Source organism: Bactrocera oleae, chromosome 3 (assembly GCF_042242935.1).
Source record: "Bactrocera oleae isolate idBacOlea1 chromosome 3, idBacOlea1, whole genome shotgun sequence".
Lineage (NCBI taxonomy): Eukaryota > Metazoa > Arthropoda > Insecta > Diptera > Tephritidae > Bactrocera > Bactrocera oleae.
The window spans coordinates 88556898-88571597 of NC_091537.1; the positions used below are offsets into that span (position 1 = coordinate 88556898).

Here is a 14700-nt window from a genome sequence, read left to right on the forward strand (position 1 = left end):
TATATTTTATTTATTTATATTACAGAGCTATTTTCAAAACTTATACACTTATGATATATATACATAACGTATTATTAACCATAAATATGACCATAAATTACTATACAACAAAATATTGAAAAATATTCATATATAATGGCCACTTTTAACAACTGAAGATCTTAAAGGAGTTTCCAAATACTGCAGAACTCGTAGACCCTAATAAAAAAAATTACCTTATATAGTTCCACGTTTTTGAAAACTAAACTATTTTCGATGGTGAATTTATCTATCATACAGCATAAGGCGCCCAGAGAGACTAAATGAGTGTCACCATTTCTGCAAATAGGTTTTTTAATAGTATTGCCTATTTTGCTATAAAATATATATAAAATTTTAATATTTAGAATTAGCTAATAGTGCATCTTGTATTCTTACTTCTACAGAGCATTTGCGATATAGCCATCAAGAACTTCTTCTATTTGTTATTATTACCTTAATCATGTTAAAACCGTGTCCCCACATTGGCTTTTTAAATTTTCTGAACTACCAGAAGTGGCACGAAGCCAAATCAGGCGAATATGGTGGTTGCAGAACGAGATGAGTCGAGTTTTGGCAAAAAAAAACGTCGCGAAAAACTAATGCAGTATGACATTGTGTATTATCGTGATGAATGAACAGAAAATGGTTCACCCATAATTCCGACCGTTTCAGGCGAATACCTTGACGCAAACGACGCATAACGCTTAAAGAAAAATATGTTTTTGGCAGTGTGTTTTTGATCAGAGTGGAATCTGGAATGAAAAAACGTCTTGCTAAAGCTTACACGCTTGCTACACTTGAAATCTGTTAATAAAAATGATGTAATTCTTTTATAGAAATAACCAGCATCGAAGTCATGCCTGAATTTATTTATCCGAAATATATATATGCTTAGACAAGTAATTTGCTCCCCTTTTTTTTTTTGTTTTTTTTTTTGGCTTTCTAAATGAAGCAACTAGAATATTTGCTAGCTTCAAAGCGACTTTTGATGGTTCCTTTTCAATATCCGCTATTCGATACCCTTATTGTGAAATTTTTGAAGTTCCAATATCGAACTGACAGCGAAATGCCTAGTAAATATGAAGTGAGATAAAATGTTTAGGGAACAATTAATATTGCGGAAATTGTATTGAATACATAACCCAATGTTATACAATGATATGCCAACAAAAGTGATGCTATGTGAAAATCTGTATGCAATACTGACATAAAACTGCAAATATCCTCAAATCGTTTCAATCCATTTGAAACATATTTCCCAAAATAGAGCTCATTTAAGGTACACCTAGGTTATTTTTAGGTTTAAAAAGCGTTCTGCGCATTCTAAGAGAATTTCTATCAAATATTAGTCACGTTCTAACTTCAAATATTTAACATACTTTCAAAATGTGCGTCTATACGTAAATGTCTGCCTTGCGTGACCTTATGAGTAAATTCAGCACAAATATTATTTGTCAACACGAAATGAGGTGCCGTATTTTTTACCCCTGCTATTTATTAGGTTACAACAAAAATATAATGAAATATTTTCACTAATTTTATTTCTTTGATTCAACTGCTTATAGCATTCGTGACAGATTACAGCTCTATATTTAAGTATATTAAAAGCTCATTAAATAAATCGCTTAGTATGGTAGCTGCACCTAGGCACCTTACCGAACTATCACCTGGCTGGTCGCATTTGCGTCATATTGCAGACAACTTAATTGACACAGGAGTAGAGGAAACCAGAAAAAACGACAACATCGGTTGCACCGTAGCTTCACAAATAAAAAAAAATTCAGATCTCGCTAAGCTACAGTGGTCCGATATCGACCCTTCCAACTAGTGAACAGCTTATTGTGCCGAAAAGGACGTGTGCAAAATGTCAGAGCGATATCTCAAATATTTAAAGACTAGTTCGCGTATGGCAAAGTTAATAGGGTTATACCCTGTGCAGCGTATAAAATTGGTGGTGTGAGAAAGCCTGCCACGTACGCACATTTGCAGGGTGCACTTTTTGAAGAAACTTAATAATGCATGTGTTTATTTGTTGTTGTAGTGGTGTCGATTAATTTGAGGTGGCAATGGGTCGGCGTTAATGACGAACAAAGCGGCAAATGGCTATTGTCGAACGATTACCGCACGTACAATGAATTGTATTGTCTCAGAGGTGGGGTTTATATTTACTGTTATGCTGATTATGTCTGCCGACCAGTCAGGCGTCGTCAAAACTTAACGGTCTGCTGTGGACTTCGAGCGTGTGTTGGCTTGCCGTGACGTCTTTGTAGCTGCCTTCTTGCTTCCTTCGCCGAGTTTTGCTTGTTTTTATTTTTTTTCGTTGTTAACTGTTCTACTCCGACGGTGTGTCATAAAATGGCGTCCTGTTTCATGTCTATGCCCGTACCTGGTGTAGCATTTACCTCACTACAACAACCAAAAACCTGGTAACATTATTATACTACACAAAAAAAAAGGTAAAAACAAGAAAGCAACAACAGCAATGCCTGCTAACGGAGACAGCAAGAAGGAAGTGCGCTTGCAATGAAAGCTGAGCAAAAAGCTAAAAATAAAAGCACAAAACGCCGAGGTAAAGTTGGCTTATTATTATGCCCCAGGGTGTTGTTTGCTCTGTTGTGGTTGCCAGCGTGTTTTGTATGCGGCAGGGGCGGCTGCGGCGATGGCAACAGCGAGCCAATTGTGTTATTAAAAAGCAAAATGTTGCCGTCAAAGTTAGAAATGTAACATTGTATAGGTGAATGTGCTCGCATGCCGTTGTGTTTGAGGTAAAAAATGGGGGTCCACTATTGTTTGTTGCATGTGGCGACAAGCAAAACTGGTTTCATTCTTATTTTCGGGCAGGTAATGGCTTAGTACGAACATGAGTCATCTACTGAATTGTTGTTATTTTGTTTACGGCTACTTGGCTTGCATTGTATTCTACGTGTAAGCGCCTATTATTTGTAGCCTCCGTCGAATAGGAGGGTTTAACAACTGTCCGAAGCGTCTGACCGGCGCCATGAAAATGAATAGTTTGTCGCAGACATACATATCTGTATAGTATATCCATTCTAACATTATTTACTCGAATAAATGTACGAGGTCTTATTGTAATGAGCCTTAATCGCAGCTAGGCGCTCTTATTTGAGGACATTATGTGTATTAACGCTTATGAAATAATGATTTTCGTTACGTTCCACCATTATTGAAATTCAATAATAGGAGGGAGTCGCAAACACATACTAACTTATACTTACCTAAGAAGCTTTGTTGTTACATAAACATTATTTTATGTGTTAGTGATCCTTTTCAAACCTATTAGTTAACGAAGGCCAGTTTTGAAGTAGATTTTTCCACTATGTGGTGTTTGAATTACTATTTTTTGCTTCTTTATGATCTAGACTGGAACAAACGGTATTCAGCATTGTCTTGATCGAAAATTGTTGCCTCGTTTTTCATCGTCTAACAATTCTTTGCTGTTGAATGTATTCGTCTGCTTTTAAAGGTTTTGAAATGGCTGATTGTGTGATGATGAGTGATTCTCAAAGACTTTGCGTGCTCTTTTTGTGTTTGGCAACAATCTTTATCGAGTAATGCTTCTAGTTTCTCTTTTCCAAATTTTTTTTTGGCAACCCAGTACGTTTTTCGATATATTAGAGCGAAAAAATTGTTATTTTTACGCCTCAAAAGAATGACATATACTGAAAAAGGCGCACAAGGACAAAAGCTTTCCATTCGGAATAATGAAACAATTAATTCATAATTAAGTTACGCTATCGCTTAGCAAAGTGCACGAATATACAATAGTTACAAACCCAATAGGATCTTATACGAATTATAACGATAATGTCCAAATGAAAGCAGGATAGTGGAGAAAGTAGATAAAAATATTAATTTAAAAATGTTGAGCCTCACTTGAAGAAATATCCTATGCTAGTGACTCAATAAACCTAGGCCCTAGTATATACTTAGAGTTCCAAATGGTGAAAATGCAGAGAATCCTAAACCTCAGCTAAGGATAAGTAGAATTCAGTTCTACAACCGTTGAAACCTGCTTTTCAATTGGGTCGATCTTTTGCTGCTTGTCCTTGTACCAAATAAATTCAAGGCCAAACCACAGCAAGCACCGAGCAATCTTGCGATCTATCGCGTCAAGCCGAATTTACTACCGAGCAGACGCTTGACTGAACTTTTCTTCGTATATAATGTGTTTCTAGACCTATCTGACATACAGAGGGATGTGCACTTGCTAACCCGATATATATTGCATTTATTTTTTCTTTTTGCAGAAATCTTACTTGAAAACTATTTTCTTATTTTTAACAGTAAAACTACCAGACTAGGTAGTATAATTTATTTTTACAATTTTTCTTTTTAAATTCGCAAAGTTTGAGGTTTTTAGAATGTTTTGCAATAATAAAATAAAATAAAAGCAAACTCTTTAATACTAAAGCTTTTTCCAAAGGTCCTTTAATGCTGTTTCCTCTATTTTGCTCAAAACTTTGTATTATAGTTAATTTCCTTTACCTACGTCAGCGTCTTCTTAGATGTATAGCAGAAGCTGTGATTTCTTTTAACTTTTATTTATATAGCTTCAAATATCAAGCTTCAGAGCAGCTGCAGACAAACTTTCTTTTAATATATATATGTACATATATGTGTGTATGTGTATTCAACCATTTTAGAAGAACCATCAATTAGTCCGACAGAACATTACTCAATTTGCATTTCCAGTTAAAACTTTGAAAACCCTGCGGCAAAACAATTATGATTATTACAAATGTAAAAGTGTTCTTTTTTTTCACTGAGTGGCAAACATAATTCGCCATTATAATCAAATTTTGCAAAAACTCATTTGCAAATTGAAATTTTTAGTGCATGTACATACAGACATACAAATGTATTTACAAGTAATTATTATGCTCATACATTTTTTTTTTTTGCAAAGAAAAACAACTATCGGTCGGAGATATAATAACTGTAAAAACATTGAAATACAATTAAAATTTGCGCATACATAAATAGTCACGTATTTTAAGTGAGCGAAAATGAAAATTGTCAGTTAATTAAGATTTTCAACCGCAAACAGCGACAATGCAATTAAATTTTTAATAAATAGTGCAACCAGTAACAACGCTCGTTGCAATATTTACAAATAAAAAGGAATAAACATGATTGTGTTGTCATAACTGATATTTAATTTAATCCGTTTTCATTAATTTAAAATAGCACGAATCACTTGCTGCCGCAAAGGTGCATGCAAGTAGGCCGATAGATAGTTAACTTGCAAATTGAAAATTTATTTATTGAAATTGATTGGTTTATAATGTCATTAAATCACGGCTGATATTATGATGTTTTATAGCAGAAAATAAATTATCAATTAATTATAGATTATGTGGTATAAGTTAACTAAAGAAAAAAAATGCAAATATGAATAGAGAGAATTAAATTAAATATTTTATTATTAAGTAAAAAATATAATTTTACAAGGTAAATAATATGCAGTTATAAAGCTAAAAAAGTGCGCTTAAAAAAAAAAATAATGAAGTCAGTGTAAAATATGCTTTACTATATCAAGAATATTAAGTAAGGGATACAAATTTATATAAAAAAACACAACACGTTAAATTCGACTGCATTGAAACTTAAACACCCTTCACAAGTGCATTTCTTATAGCAGCTATACGCATAACTAAATCTGAAAACGTCAACCGCCAACGGTTTGCATTCAACAGAAAATTTTGCTACTTCCTTCTAGCTACATTATTTGACATACGAGTAAGAAACTTCAACTCGAATTAAGGTTACTTAATAAGGAAAAAAAAAAACATTTACGAAGATCTTGATCTTGATTTTTATCGATCAGTTTGTTTGCAGCTATATGCTATAGTAGTCCGATCAAAATAATTTCTTTGGCGATTCAACATTACCTTGGACAATAACCTATGTAAAATTTAGTGAATATAACTGTTAAATGTAAGAGTTTTCCATACAATCTATTGATTCTTATGATAGCATCTATATGCTGTAGTAGTGCGATATCGGTGATTTTGACTTGAATTGAGCAGCTACTTGCGGAGAAAAGAACGTGTGCAAAACTTGAGAGCGGTAACTCAGTAACTGAGGAACTATTTCGCGAATATACAGACGAACATGACTAAATCCACTGAACTCAATTACTATCAGAGAAACAGTTACCAGGCGTTCTGGCACGTCTCCCAACAAGTAAACTATCTATGTACATATGTATATTGCAACTATTTAATACGAGACAGAATTGATCAATTATTCTAATACTTTTGAGAGGTCTATGAACATACCCGAGCACCATGTATTGTGCGCATCTGATCTCTAGTGATAACTCTGCAGGATTACGTCCGCTTACATTAGTAGTGCTTAAATTATAATTATTTCTGTAGATTTCGAATAAACCACCAATCAAATTATCGTCACTAACTTATTGCCTTCAGTAGCAAATCTGCTCCAATCCTTCGCCATTCGGTTCTCCGTAAACGTACGCTCCCGAATTTGTATCTGATATTTTTTTGAAATATTTTATGTGCCTGCAACAGAACAAAACTTAACAGATAGTGGCAAAAGTCTTAAAAGTACCATATATCTGCCTTGTAAAGGGGTTTCATAACATTCTTCAGCCCTTCAAAGGTTATTCCCCTATTTTTCATAAGACGCATACTCTAAATAACTCGGCTATGAAACTAGCAAAAATGTAAGGGCTCAAAACATTCTCTTTTGAAAATATAAAAAAGAGGGTTATACAAATTAAATGTGTAAGTTTAACCGATTTTCTTAAAATATTTTCAAAAACAAATGATATCCACATATCCGAAACTTAATTCCGAAAGTTCTTAAAATGTGTGGCATTTCAGACACATGAGTCGAAAGCGATGCCTTCAAAATATATAATGGCAAAAAGTCTTGTTGTGACCGTGAATCTAACATCTTAGCGATCTTCACACCTTTTTATAAAAGGATAAATTTTCCAAAACCAAGTACACCGAACATTTTACTCACTCAGTCATCAACGCATCGCCCACTGCTTCTTGGAAGGCTGGTATACTCCCCCTACCTGAAAATTTACTTAAAATCAGTTAAACTCGTCACGGAATGTACCGTTCACAAAAATCATGAAATTGACCCTCGACCACGACTTTAGTCAAATTCACAACTCACTGATATGGAACACCATATTTGCCCCATCCAAAAGGCGTTAAATTAAAAGCACTCACTTTTAACAAATATTCCAGAAGTACTTTCTATTATTTTGTAGCAAATTAAACTTAAATACTTGATGTTCAAGAGGAAATGGCAAAAGAGCGCACTAATTGAAATCGGAGCGGCGCAGCGGAAGTAGTTAGGAAAGTAAAAAATCGTAGTTCAACTCGAGCCATTATAACAACAGTTAGTTGAAGTGCTGCACTAATCGCAGCCAACAAAAAAGCATAACAAATTCAGTTATAAATATGAGTCTGGAAGGAGGAGAGTGAGGAAGTGAGCGCAAAAATGACAAATCGCCAACAATTTAAATGACATTTTTCGTACGCAAAATAAAAAAAAAGAAGAAATATATAAATAAATAGTGTACTAGCAGCTGCCAAGTGAAATTGTTGCTGCCAAAAGTGCATACGCGAACTAATGGCCGAAATGGATGAACTAACAAACTGACAAAGTGCCGAGCCCGGTCGCTGCAGCCGCCGATGTCTGGAACTACAAATGATTGTGAGTGGACACTATTTTAATAGCGTTTAGTCATTTGTTAAGCGTTGAGATAGATAGCGCAAAAGTGGAGAAGGCGAAGCGTGAAGGAAGTTGTAAGAGAGGTGAGAGGGTATGGACTCTTTACGAATTTTAGTTAGAAACTTAGTGCCGCTGCCATAGCACTACTCAAGCAACGGTGTTAAACCGGCACGCGGGGGACAGACAAATAGAGGTTTGGGTGTTAAGTGAATGGGTCGAGTGAAAAATGGTTAGAAAGGCATTTTTGTGTAGATTTGTGAGTTTGCTGAAATGCATTAATCTCTTTCAACGTGATGACTGGCGGCGCGGTCGTAACTACTAACGTCTGTTGTTAAGCCAACTTTTTCTCCATTTTACGATGATGTTGCAAGACAAAATTACTTTTTGAAGTGCACATGCATATTGCTTCAAGATACTTAGTACTTTGTACTTAGTGTTTCAGCCAACAAAATTTTTTTTTGGCACAGTAGGTTGTGGTGAAAGGAGTTACTATTGGTATTTATCCGCTTGACACCCAAGTGCACTCATTCAGTCACAACTGGCGCGGATTATTATGCGTGTAAAATATTTTATGGAGATGAAGGATAGTTTTATTATTTTCACTTTATTTTATATTTTTATACTCAGAACAGGATATATTAAGTTTCTTACGAAGTTTGTAACACCCAGAGCGAAACGTTGGAGGCCTTTTAAATTATATATATGTATGTAAGTACAAAGTACTTTTTATAAGGCAAATGATCAGCATGACGAATATACGTGAACCAGTACCGCAGTTTTTGAGATATTGATCTGAAATTTTGCTCAAGTCCATTACTCCTCAAGAAGCTGCTAATTTGTCCGAATCGCCGATATCGGAGCACTATAGTATAAAGCTGTCATACAAACTATCGGATCAAAATCAAGTTTTTCTGTGGACAACTTTTTTATTTAACAAGATATCTTTACGAACTACTATAGCATATAGCTGTCATACAAACTGACCGATCAAAATCAAGTTCTTATATGGAAAGCTTGTATATTTCCGAAGATATCTTCACGAAATTCGGCATTGACTATTATCCAAGGCAGTGCTACAATCTCCGCAGCTATTGTTTGAATCGGACTACTATAGCATATAGCTGACAATCAAACTGAGCGGTCAGAAGTCTTTGTATGAAAAACTCATTTATTTGACAAGATATCTTTATCTATATCTTTATTGTTCAAAATTGCGCAAGAAAGTGATTCTACTAATCCTTTTTATAATAAAAACATCAATGCAACTTTTCTTTTAATTTTTTGTTCGAAAAAAAAATTTTTTTTTTTTGTATTTTTTTTTCATTTAATATTTTATAATTTTCAATAGAAAGCGGTGTATTATTTCTGCTTACTTTTCTGAAGAGCTTAGAAAACTAAATTTGTACGATGTTTTGATTTTTTTTTTCAAATGTTAGAAAACTATAAGTAGTGTACTCAGCGGCTAACCTAATTTTGCGCCACTTTTGACCTCACTCATGCCAGACGACAAAGTTGCAAAGCTTATAGTCAAAGCGCAGTTAACTAGTACTAAGTACCTCTATTGCTATAAAAAACATTACGACACAGAAATTAATTTACACATATGCACACACATACAAACACTCATATGCGCAGAAGTGTGCTTTTAATTTGGAACACGAAAATTTTGTGACATTTTTCCATGAATTTCTTTTTTACAGTTTTTCATTATATTTTCTCTCTTTTTTTGTAATTTACATGCGCAACACTTTTTAATGAATCCCAAACATTGTTTTGTTGTTGCAACCAACAACAAGCGCAATCTGCAAAAGTAAGTTTGTGAAAAGCTTTACTCAGCAGCAAACATCCCGTTAATGACTTGATGCGAGCAGCGCGTGATGACAAGCACAAAATTTCAGTGGATTTTAAAAAGAAAACAAAAATTGAGAATAGATAAATGAAATTTAGCAACTGACTTTTAATAAAAAGGACTCGCGCTTTTGTTAGCATTAAATAAAATTCTACTAAATACATTTAATGAATTTTGCACCCTTTCATCTAATGGCTTTCTAAAGAATATTGCAATGAAAGCGCAGCATTGCTGCAACAGCTGATAAAGCAACAACACAAAATGAAATACAAAAAATCGCCGAAAAAGTGCAAAATGCAATGTAACTATTGAATTTAAATGTACAGTTAATAGACTTTTGGTGAAGTGGTAAAAAAGGCAGTGAAGAGGGTGTTAAAAACATGCTGTTGCGTGAAACGTGCAATTTCATTGCAAACAGCTTGTAATTTTGGCAAATGCTGTGAAAAAACAGTAAAAGGCGACAGTCGAAAATAAAAAATGGAGCGCCATATAAAAATCACGAACGAATTTAAATGACAATACGCCTCTGTATTTAATTAAACCTCTAGGAGAATTTTTCCGTCTGCAAAAGTTTCTAAGTAAATTCTTTAGCTATCAAATTAGCGTGTATAAGCGGCTTGATAGCACTATAAAAATTAATATTCTACTTTCCTGAATTGCGTGCAATTTTAAAATTATTGAGCGACCGAATTAACTGCCGTTATTTGTTGCCATTTGTTCGTGTTGGCGCTGTTGTTCGTTGCACAGTAAATTCTGCACTTTGACATTAACGTAAGTGCAACATGTCCTGCCAACGCCATGGCTAAGCGAAGCTTTACATTCAAGTGGTCGCCAATAGCTGCTACGTTCATTTCCCTGTCGCTGACGTTATTTGCTATTGCACCGAAATGCAAATGAGCAGCAGTGCTTTGTGTGCATTCGCCGCTGTATTGGTGGTTAATCTTTGAACGTTGGTTAGTGCCCACTTATTGGTTGGCTGGTCGGTGATTTGTTTGTTTGTCGTTCGTTAACTGCAGTGGACGCGACATGTGAAAGCAATAAAGACGACACAACAACAACCTAGTAGTGACAACAAACAATGTTAAGTGAAAATTCATCGGAGAATTGACGTTCAAATTGTGTTCACTTTGTATTCACCGTTCTGCTGTGGCAAGCAACCAACTCATATACACACACACTAAGGCGGGCATGCTGGTGAAAATGTCACATAGTCGTTGTTTGTCCAGTTAGTCGTTTGCTCGTTGCTTTTGGCGCTGTCGTGGTTCTCAAGTAACTCCTGTTGTGTGTAGTTAGGTCCCAACGCCGTTGCTGGTCACACGCATGACCTTTGTTTGGCTACAAATTTCGGTTATACGTGTTTACTTCCTCAACATAATATGAATTTCTTTTACTATTTTGGGAATATTCACTTAAAATGTTGTATGAGAGGGGATACTAAGCTACTTTTTGCGATAATTTGCAATTTTCATCTATATATTAATTTTACATTGCCGCTTTAAGCTTTTGGTAGAGGTTCGACGGAGCTTTTTCTCTAATTTAGGTGTTCGTGCTTACTATATTCTCTACAAATAAAGGGTACTACAAATTCAAAGACGCCTTTGTGTTTGGGATGTATAATATATTTATAGACTTAAAGGGTTATGTCCTGTTGTGAATTTCAAGAAATCGGTTTTTATTTTGCATATTAATCGAATGTACATATAGATATTTGAAAATATTCACCGAAAGCTTGAAGTTGATCCTCCAAATACTTGTAGTTTCGGAGATATGCGTTTATTGGTAAGAACGTCTCCGAGCGTTCGCATCGGTTCCTAAAACTTTAAGCGCCTTTTATCTCGAAACGCTGTTTTCCAAGTTGGTGAGTAAAATTTCTCCGAAACGACTGGATCGTTCTAATAGAAATTTTCACTCGTCATTTTTAGCAAAGAAATAAAATTTTTGATAATAATTTTGATTTTTCAATCCACTCTGAAGTATACATTTATTCACAAAAAACAATTTTTTTTGGGGAAGCCGCCATTTTTTCAAAACTCAAAATTTTGATAGTTCTTCCGTGATATATTATACTCTGTGTTATCTTGATTTAGACAGCAACCCTTATCATATTAAAAAAAGTTTATTTTTGAGAAATAAAAATACTTTAATAATCATACCATCATCAAATTTGACCCAGACTGAGAAACAATTTTGTTCATCTATTTCAAAAAAAATCTTTATTATCGTCTTCAAAATACGTTGCTTTTGAGTCAATACAAACATGGCAACATACAAACGAGAATTTTCCAGCAACTTGTTATGAACCTCGGTTGGAAAGCCTTCAGTGCCTTCAGCGAGTTTTGGTTGTTTCAATTTCGGCTCATTTTAAAGCGCAATTTGCTAGATTGTTGTACAGTTTCGCCGTCATATTCATAAACCCACGTCTCATCAGCATTAATAATGCGATGTTTGATGAATGCAAGGACCCCAGCTTCTTTGTCAATCATCTCTTTAGTGACCTGTACCCCAAGTCGATTTAGCAAAATATTCAGGTTTTTTGATACGAGTCTAGCATTGACACGCTTAATACCCAAAATATTAACCAAAATGTGTAAAATCGATCCATAAGAGATGTTGATATCCTCTACTAACTCTCTGCTGTACACGACGATGTTCAAGCACCGTTTCTTTAACTTTTTCGATGTTATCGACAATAATGGGGGTGAATGGACAACTCACATTAGGTAAGTTTTCGAAATGCTTTGTGGTAGTCAAATACTTGTGTTCGTAGCCGTAATTCCTTTCTAAATACAAAATTTCAAGCAAATTTGTTATTAAATTTTTTTCATGGTAAAAAGCGACAGACGATTGCGCGTCGTAAACAAACGGTTCTCAAACACACACTAATTGACATATAGGTATATATCATTAAATATAACTTCACACGAACATAAAATAAGGTTGTACCAATCTAGGAAAAAAAAATGTTATCGATACTGTTTCCGCGGAATTAGTTAGACTAGTCCGAGTCAAAATGTATCAGAGGTTAAAAAAGTTTTCAAGGTCTTTAATTATATAAAATTCAATAATCCTAAAAAAATAATATTCATAAAATGAGTGAGCCAGAGTCATAAAATGAAAGAGCACCGCTTGTGTTCTGAGCTCCTGCTCACTAACCGTTGCCACGTAACGTTACGGTATAACACTGAACCGCTACTGTTTCTACAAGCTTATAACCCCCACCTCAACAGTTCATATTTGTATGTGTGTATATAAATTTCATCACAAAACTGTGCTGTGCATATTCATGATTGCCGCCAGTACACGAAAAGCTACGCTGCATTAATATTTCCGTTCGAGTCACAACAACTGCTGCAACAGCAACGACACCATAACAAGTAAATTTAATATGAGCAGAAACAAGAAACCTCATTAACAGGACAATGTATGCACGTCAAATGCAACAAAAAGTTATAGCAGCACACTGACGAGTAATGCTGACACACAGCTACACATACACATACACAGATAGTAGCACAAGCAGCAACGCAACCAATGTTGCCGCGTATTCGTGTGGCAACGCATGGCAACAAAGTCGCAATTTGTTGTTATTATTGTGCATATCCACCTATATGTGTGTATGCATACGTTTGAGTACGAGTGTCTTCTAAACCGGATGCGGATACGCCGACATTGCTGTTAAATGTAACTATAAATGCGCCAGCTGCTCGCTCTGCTCCTTGCTGCAGGCTACAGACTACATTCTAACTGTTTAGTAGTTGCTATTTCATATACATGTTTGTTGTTGTTTGTTTTTGTACGGATGCCGCATTAATGCCGCCATTTTAATGTTTATCACAGCGGCAAGCGGAAGTGCTAGCAAAATGTGCAACAATGTTGCAGCACTTGGTTGTTTTGTCTAGCAGCAGATTGCTTCGTCTAGTGGTTGACATTTCATAAAATCTAGCATTGACGCATTGCAAATACCGTTAAGTGTGTTGACAACATGACAGCTAATTTTTTACAATTGTTCGCTGCTTATTTCACTTTGAGTGAGTTTTTTTTCTTTATACGCTGTTCTGTTTAAGTTTAGGTTCTGCTGTATTTTGTGAAACGTGTCGGCTTAGAGATGGATTTAATCCATTCAGCTCCGGATATAGCTATTACTACTTTGGTCTTATTTATCCTTGTTCTTCAAGGCTCCAGATTTTTCAGTTTAAAAATTTTGGATTCCATTAATCCCATAGCTGATCGCCACGAGGACCTCCGAAAAACGGTGTTTGGCGATGAAGTAAAATTTTAGATTTTTGACTCAAAATGAAGAACTCAGAACAGAGGCAACTCTTACAGATAAAACTCGTTATTGTCAAACTTTTGTATTTATTATATAATTTTCTTGATATAAATTTAGGCCTGTTGTATAGCACATGCAATTAGTGGTGTCCATCCAATCTCTTTACTCAAAATTAATCGGATTTCAAAAAATTTCGCTACATCTTTAGCTAATTTATAGCGTTCAATGACGATGAATTTAGAAGAATTAAAAATGAAAAGTTTTTGTACATCTTTATTTGGAAGTTTATTCTTATATTATCTTCAAAGTAAACTATAGATGGCTCATTCATACCGCTCCCACGAAATTATTCTTTTTTTTACCGTACGCTACAACATTGATAAAAAAAGGAATAAAGTAGAGAGAAAAAATGCATTGGATGATAGCTTTAGGTCTTCTTGATCGAAAGGATTTTATCGGAAGATACTGACTGAGTTCAGTCGTTAGTAGGAATTTTACATATGTACATAGCTCTTGGGATTATCAGTACAATCCTACACTCCATTCGAAGCTTACAGCCAATACCAATTGAAAGGAGTTTGTTGAAACCTTCATTCCTTAGTAATCTGCCAGAAGAATGCTTTACTCAGGCATTTTGATACCCTAAACAGGGTATAATAGGTATTCCACCAAGTTTGTTACACTCCGAAGGAAAGATCAGAGACCCTAAAAAGTGTATGTACGAGTATAAATGATTAGCATGATAAGCTAAGTCGATTTAGTAATTTCCGTCTATATGTACAAGTATATGCAAACTAGTCTCTTTGTTTTTAAGATATCTCAG

The 14700-nt window shown here is 34.9% G+C and overlaps 1 protein-coding gene across 4 annotated transcripts in view; it reads left to right on the forward strand.

Moving 5' to 3' along the window:
* The window catches only part of stai (stathmin), a 174413-nt gene that overhangs the window by 111828 nt on the left and 47885 nt on the right, over window positions 1-14700 (forward strand). The window lies entirely within an intron of this gene.